The 7,268-nt window shown below is 48.4% G+C and overlaps 1 pseudogene; it reads left to right on the top strand.

Annotated features, from left to right (window-relative positions):
• Positions 1-74: 74 nt before the first annotated feature.
• On the top strand, positions 75-193 carry LOC146629462 (5S ribosomal RNA; annotated as a pseudogene).
• Positions 194-7,268: the final 7,075 nt, after the last annotated feature.

Genomic DNA, 7,268 nt, shown 5'->3' with positions numbered 1-7,268 from the left:
TAAAACACGACAGCGTATATCAAACTGTGTGACATTTGCCACCCACAAAACGCGTTCTACACGCAATTGCTCTCGCTTACGGCCATATCACCCTGAACACGCCCGATCTCGTCTGATCTCGGAATCTAAGCAGGGTCGGTCCTGGTCAGTACTTGGATTGGAGATCGCCTGGGAATATCAGGTGCTGTAAGCTTTTTCGCTTCTACACACAAACTGCAGAGTGCGCTGATGCTCACTCATGGCGACAGCATTGGCTTTTGCTTTGAAAAAATACAAATGACAGTTTAAACACTGAAACTAATTTGAGCTGCTTTAGCTCATTCTCTAGTAGCCTACATGTTTGCTTTGTGAGTCCTACACAAACAGCACTTCCACGGACGCTGTAAGGTCCAATTCTTCCTGCGTTATATCAGCATCGCTGTACATGCACAGAGCGCCAGTACATGTTTTTATGCACATGAACTCGATAATAAACAATTAAAAAATGCATTTATATTTGTACAGTTAGTGGGGGACTAGGTTATTGTTCTTCTCACAGTTTCAGTCTGGTAGAGAAGTGTTTATTTCTCAATCCCACTGTGAGCCTGTCTGCTGCAGGACCGGTGTCTGTCAGACCAGCTTTCAACTCTGCACTCAACAGTTACCTCGTTTCATATAACTCATGCAATGTGAAAGCCCTTTTTTCTGACAGTTGGAGCTACAACTGCTACATCCTCAGATTGGCACCATTAAACAGGATACATCTCTAAATTAGAAAAGGATCATGATTGAGCGAGTGTACAGTGACAACAATATACCTAGCACAGCCGTTTTCATAAAGCTAAAAACTAAACTTCTCTTTTGAACAGAAAGTTGTTACTTTGGTGCCATTACATTGTTTTTTAAAAGTATGGACAAAAAAGTTTTATTTTATACTATCAAGCAATAAAGAGGTCATTGTTTAACAAAAACAGTTTTATATCTCCATGTAAGAGCTCAGGATCTCAGTACATTAATATTTCTATGACTGAATTATTCATATATACATGTGTGTGTTTTAAGGACTTGGATAATCGATAAATGGAAAAAGAATAAACCAGACAATGAAACAATCTTTTATGAGTGTTTATTTTTAAACCAGCCAAAATGATTTAATTAGAAACTAAATATAACAGCTGCTGGCTATGCTTCTAATTTCTGGTTGATATTGTAGTATTCTTTTAGGCTGGACGTCCAAATTGGGTGAGACGACTTTAGGTTTGAATGGGAGTTTAATTTGAATACATTTGATTTATGTAGCAGCATTTTAAAATAATAATTGTTAAATATAATAAATAAAAGACCTTAAAAATAATAGAGACAAAACCCCAACAATTAAATAATCCCCTATGAGCAAGCACTTGGTGATGGTGGGATAGAAAAAACCCTTTTAAGAAATGTTCGGCAGAATGAGGCTCAAGGATGAGCAACTGGTTGGGGATGACAGAAAAGACAAAATAAGAAAAAAATCAAGAGCATACGAGGACAAGACAAAACACATGATGGGAGGAAGAGGACCAACGTTACTGACACGCAGTAGTGATATATTAACACACTGAGTAAAAGACAGAAGTGCTCAGTGCATGATGGGAAGTTAATGAGCAGTTGTGGCCTATAACAGCATAACTAAAGGATGGGACAGGGTCAGCTGATCCAGCTGTAGCTGTAAGACTGATCAAAAAGGAAAGTTATGAGTTTAATGTTAAAAGACGAGAGCATTTCTGGTTAAACAGGACAGGGACAGGAAAGCTGAAGGGTCAGCCTCCCATTAGACTCATTAGACCTCACCAGAGTGAACAACTTTCTCTGCAGCAACACTACTCATAACTTTTATTCACACCCTGTCCTGATACTTCTATTTCATCTGCTATCAACAATAACCATACACTATTATTGCAATCTATACTACAGCTCAAAAGTCTGTAGAGAATTAGAAATGTCTTATTTTCTGACAACAGTAAAAATCGTTTAGATGTTTTACTAAATTAATCAGAAGCGTAAAGAAATATAAATAATTAACGGTAACATTTATCATAAATCACAAATGAGATTTAGTGGAATATCTACTTAGTGTTGTTGAGACGTCGGTCTCTCCGATTCTTTTTGTCTCGGTAGAGATCACGCAGAGATGTTTCCAAATTTCACACAATCCTTTTATTACCCATTTTCCTTACAGATGCATCTGGAGATCAGCACACTGCATCCTGTGCAGTCCTACTCTAAAGGCTGATCTGAAGGGTTTCACACAACAGCTACAGTTATAGTCTCTGGTCTCCAATTTCTACAGTAAATCCCCCACAATGGAAAAACACTGGTAAAGTGGCCTGGGGTGCTGACACCCTGACCCCCAACTGTCACGGCTGCCGAGGCGAGCCGTGTGGAGTTGGAAAAAGGACCCAAGAGCAAGCAGTGTATGAAAAGATTAGTGGAGTTTATTTACAAGGTGTCAGTGGCAGGAACAGAAAACGAATAATGAGACAAACTAACGGAAACCTAAACTGGGAAAACTAAAGAGCAACTAGAAATCCACAGGACACGGGGTGAAAGGCAGAGAGACGCAGACTGACGGAGGATACAAAAACGCAGAGAGACACAGATGAATGCAGAAAAGCAGTCCGAAAAGGCCCAGACGGACAAGGTCAGGGGGCCGACCCGGAGGCCAAAACAGTTCAGTTCCGGGGGCCGACCGTGTGAAAGGCAGCGGCAGTGGGGACAGCTCTGGGGGCCGACCGTGCGGACGGCAACAGCGGCGTGGAAACAGCTCTGGGGGCTGACCGTGCGGACGGCAACAGCGGCGTGGAAACAAGTCCGGAGGCCGGCCACGTGGAAGGTAGTGGCGGCGTTCAGGAGGGCGTCCACGGTGGCGGAGATGCCCAACAAGCGGCCTGGCAGATGACCGACGATGTAGAGGTGGTAGTAGGGGACCTGAAGGCTGCGTGGCCCCTGCAGCCCCAGGCGAAGCGGAGGCTGGACCAGACGAGGCGGAGGCGGAGGCTGGACCAGACGAAGCTGATGAGGACGCTGAAGCAGAAGCTGGACCAGGCGAGGATGATGAGGATGCTGGAGCCGGACCAGGCGAGGATGAAGACACGGAGGCTGGACCAGACGAGGATGCGGAGGCTGGACCAGACGAGGATGCAGAGGCTGGACCGGATGAAGCCAAAGCAGACGCTGGACCAGGCGACGAGGATGAAGCCAAAGCAGATGCTGAAACCGGACCAGGCGAGGCCGAAGACTCTGAGGCCGCAGCAGGCGAGGGTGATGAGACTGCAGCTGGTGATGAGACTGCAGCTGGTGATGAGACTGCAGCTGGTGGCTGGACGGGCTCCTCGGGCCCCCCAGCTGACGAGGCAGATGGCTGGACGGGCTCCTCGGGCCCCCCAGCTGACGAGGCAGATGGCTGGACGGGCTCCTCGGGCCCCCCAGCAAAAACAGTCTCAGAACCAGTGGGCACTGGAGCCCCTGGCACACATAGAACAGAACCAGCAGGTGCGGAGACCTCTGGCAGGAAGGCAACAGAACCAGCAGGCACACGGGCCTCTGGCAGGAAGGCAACAGGACCAGCAGGCACACGGGCCTCTGGCAGGCACAGGACAGGACCAGCAGGCACACGGGCCTCTGGCAGGCACAGGACAGGACCAGCAGGCACACGGGCCTCTGGCAGGCACAGGACAGGACCAGCAGGCACACGGGCCTCTGGCAGGCACAGGACAGGACCAGCAGGCGCGGGGACCTCTGGCAAACACATAGCAGACTTCAGCTGCCCAGAGCGTTGACTCTGCTCAGGCAGTGACAGCTGGGTGCAGTCCTCAGCTGGCTTCTTGACCTCCAGGGATCCAGAGTCAGCTGGGGGCTGAACCCCGGCCTCTGGGGAGGCCCTGGAGTGTGTCGCAGTCTCAGAACTGGCCAGCTTTTGAGGACTGTTGACAGTATTGTTAGATTTGTCTCTCTGCTTGGAGTGGATGGGCGAGGAGCAGTGTCTTCCGGGTAGAATTGACTTGTATGGTTTTACAGGTGGAACAACTGACACAGGATGCAGGGCTGGTGGCTGCTGAACAGGAGGCTGAACTGAGGGTGACTGACATAGTGGTTGTGATGACAACGGTGGTGGAATTAGAGACTGAGCTTGAGGCCGTGCGGCTAACTGAGCTTGAGGCCGTGCGGCTAACTGAGCTTGAGGCCGTGCGGCTAACTGAGCTTGAGGCCGTGCGGCTAACTGAGCTTGAGGCCGTGCGGCTAACTGAGCTTGAGGCCGCGGTTCAAATGAATAAACAGTCCTAGTATTATCAGAGCTGGTGTTAATGGTCTCTGGGTTATATGTCACAGTTTTAGCAGACCCTGGGTTGGCTGACACGGGTTTAACAGTTTCAGAAGAACAACAGCCCTTTGCTTTCACTGAAGTCTTAAAAATGCCAACCTGGGAGAGACCTGATGAAGACCCTGGAGCGGTTGGTCCTGGCTCAGCTTCGGCGCCTAATAAGCTCATCACTGGACCCACTTCAGTTTGCCTACCAGCCTGGCATTGGAGCGGATGATGCCGTCATTCACCTCCTACATAGTTCCCTCGCTCACCTGGAGACCGCTGGAAGCACTGTGAGAATCATGTTCTTTGATTTCTCCAGTGCCTTCAACACCATTCTTCCCTCGGTTCTAAAGGACAAGCTGGTGAACTCTGGAGTGGACCATCACCTCACTACCTGGATCCTGGACTACCTCACCGACCGACCACAGTATGTGAGGACTCAGGGCTGTGTGTCGGACAGGGTCGTCTGCAGTACGGGGGCCCCACAGGGAACGGTTCTGGCTCCGTTCCTCTTCACCATCTACACTGCAGACTTCTCCCACAATTCCACCCAGTGCTTCCTGCAGAAGTTCTCTGATGACTCTGCAATAGTCGGCCTCATCACTGATGGGGACGACAAGGAGTACAGAGGTCTGACCCAAGACTTTGTGGACTGGTGCCAGCTGAACTACCTCCAGATCAACGCCAGTAAAACCAAGGAACTGGTGGTAGACTTCCGCAGGCACAAGCATTCTCCACTGCAACCACTGAACATCCAAGGTATGGACATTGAGGCTGTGGACAGCTACAGGTACCTTGGTGTTCATCTGAACAATAGACTGGACTGGACTCATAACTCAGACGCCCTCTACAGGAAAGGGCAGAGCAGGCTGTACCTGCTGCGGAGACTCAGGTCGTTTGGAGTGGAGGGCCCACTCCTGAAGAAATTCTATGACTCTGTTGTGGCTTCTGCTATCTTTTATGGCGTGGTCTGCTGGGGCGGCAGCATCTCTGCTGGGGACAGGAAGAGACTGAACAGGGTGATCCGAAGGGCCAGCTCTGTTCTAGGATGCCCTCTGGACCCAGTGGAGGTGGTGAGTGACAGGAGAACGGCGGCTAAGCTGTCATCCCTGTTGGACAACGTCTCCCACCCCATGCAGCAGACTGTGACAGCACTGAGCAGCTCCTTCAGTGGGAGACTGCGGCACCCACGGTGTGGGACGGAGAGATTTCGCAGGTCTTTCCTCCCCACTGCTGTCAGACTCCATAATAAAGACTTTAACTGATCAAGCACACACATCCATACATATGCAATAATACTAAGTGCAATAATCCTTTCTGTCATCGTTGTATTTTTACTCAGTTGTATATAGTATTTGTATTCTATTTTTATCTTATTGTATATTTATTTTATTTTATTCTACTGTATATAGTATTTTATTTTATTCTATTCTGTACAGTTGTGTACTGTATTTATTCTTATTGTATTCTAATTTTTGCCTCATAACTCTTGCACTGTCCACTTCCTGCTGTGACAAAACAAATTTCCCACGTGTGGGACTAATAAAGGTTATCTTATCTTATCTTATCGGTTACCACGAAGGTAGGTAGGCTTAGCGAATTAGCTCCCACTGACACACCCCGAACAATCCCGGAAGAAAAAGTCTTAAGGTCCGAATTGGAACTGTTATCCTTCCTACTCACCTCAGTCGGCCGCTCTGATATCCTGGGGTCCAACTGTGGTGAGGGGCGTCGACGGCGTGAGTGCTGATCCCCATTTGAAGGCTGGACCGACGGGCCGGGCAGGACACTCTCCGTCGGGTCGGGGAGTGAAGCATGAGTTGCAGGGTGGGTGGTAGCAAGGGGGAGAAGATGAAGCTCGTTCAGAACAAAATTCTGTGTGAGCGGGTGAAGTGAGCTGAGCAACCAGGGGAGACCAGAAAGTAAGCGCTGTAGCCGAACAGCTATGCTTTGGCGGAATTCTCTCCCCTCATGCTCCAGCCATAGGTTAATTAATTTGTCCACTGAGTACATAATGTCCTCCCGGAGCTCCTTGGGCGGGTTGACTGCTGCTGGGTCCATAGTGGCCGGTTCGTACTGTCACGGCTGCCGAGGCGAGCCGTGTGGAGTTGGAAAAAGGACCCAAGAGCAAGCAGTGTATGAAAAGATTAGTGGAGTTTATTTACAAGGTGTCAGTGGCAGGAACAGAAAACGAATAATGAGACAAACTAACGGAAACCTAAACTGGGAAAACTAAAGAGCAACTAGAAATCCACAGGACACGGGGTGAAAGGCAGAGAGACGCAGACTGACGGAGGATACAAAAACGCAGAGAGACACAGATGAATGCAGAAAAGCGCGGACTTACATGGAGTAATACAGACGAACCGGCAACAGGCAGGAGAACACACAGGGCTTAAATACACACACCAGTAATCAGGGGATAAGAGACAGGAGGGCAACACAGCTGGGAGAAATCAGAGCTGACGGGACAGGGGAAATGTAAACTGAACACACTCACATCAGACATGAACCTTCAGAATAAAACAGGAAATTAACAGACAGAGAACCAGACAGGACACTGAACTTGACAGGCAGACTCATGAGCAGACACAATAACACCATGGACAGACAGAGGGAACACAGAGAAGTGGGAGCAGGCAGGCAAAGAACAGAAACCTAACAAATGGCAAAATAACAACAGAATACACACTCGGAATGAACAAAAGCATAAGGAAACACAAAACACTGAGTCCTCAGACTCAGGACCATGACACCATCTCCTTTTAAGGTAATGTACAGTGGGGCAAAAAAGTATTTAGTCAGCCACCGATTGTGCAAGTTCCCCCACTTAAAATGATGACAGAGGTCAGTAATTTGCACCAGAGGTACACTTCAACTGTGAGAGACAGAATGTGAAAAAAAAATCCATGAATTCACATGGTAGGATTTGTAAAGAATTTATTTG

Source organism: Diplotaxodon limnothrissa, linkage group LG7 (assembly GCF_057381915.1).
Source record: "Diplotaxodon limnothrissa isolate DT_005_m linkage group LG7, D_limnothrissa_male_GT1.1, whole genome shotgun sequence".
NCBI classification, from domain to species: Eukaryota; Metazoa; Chordata; class Actinopteri; order Cichliformes; family Cichlidae; genus Diplotaxodon; species Diplotaxodon limnothrissa.
The sequence above is the reverse complement of the archived record's forward strand: the minus strand, read 5'-3'. Positions and strand labels throughout refer to the sequence as shown.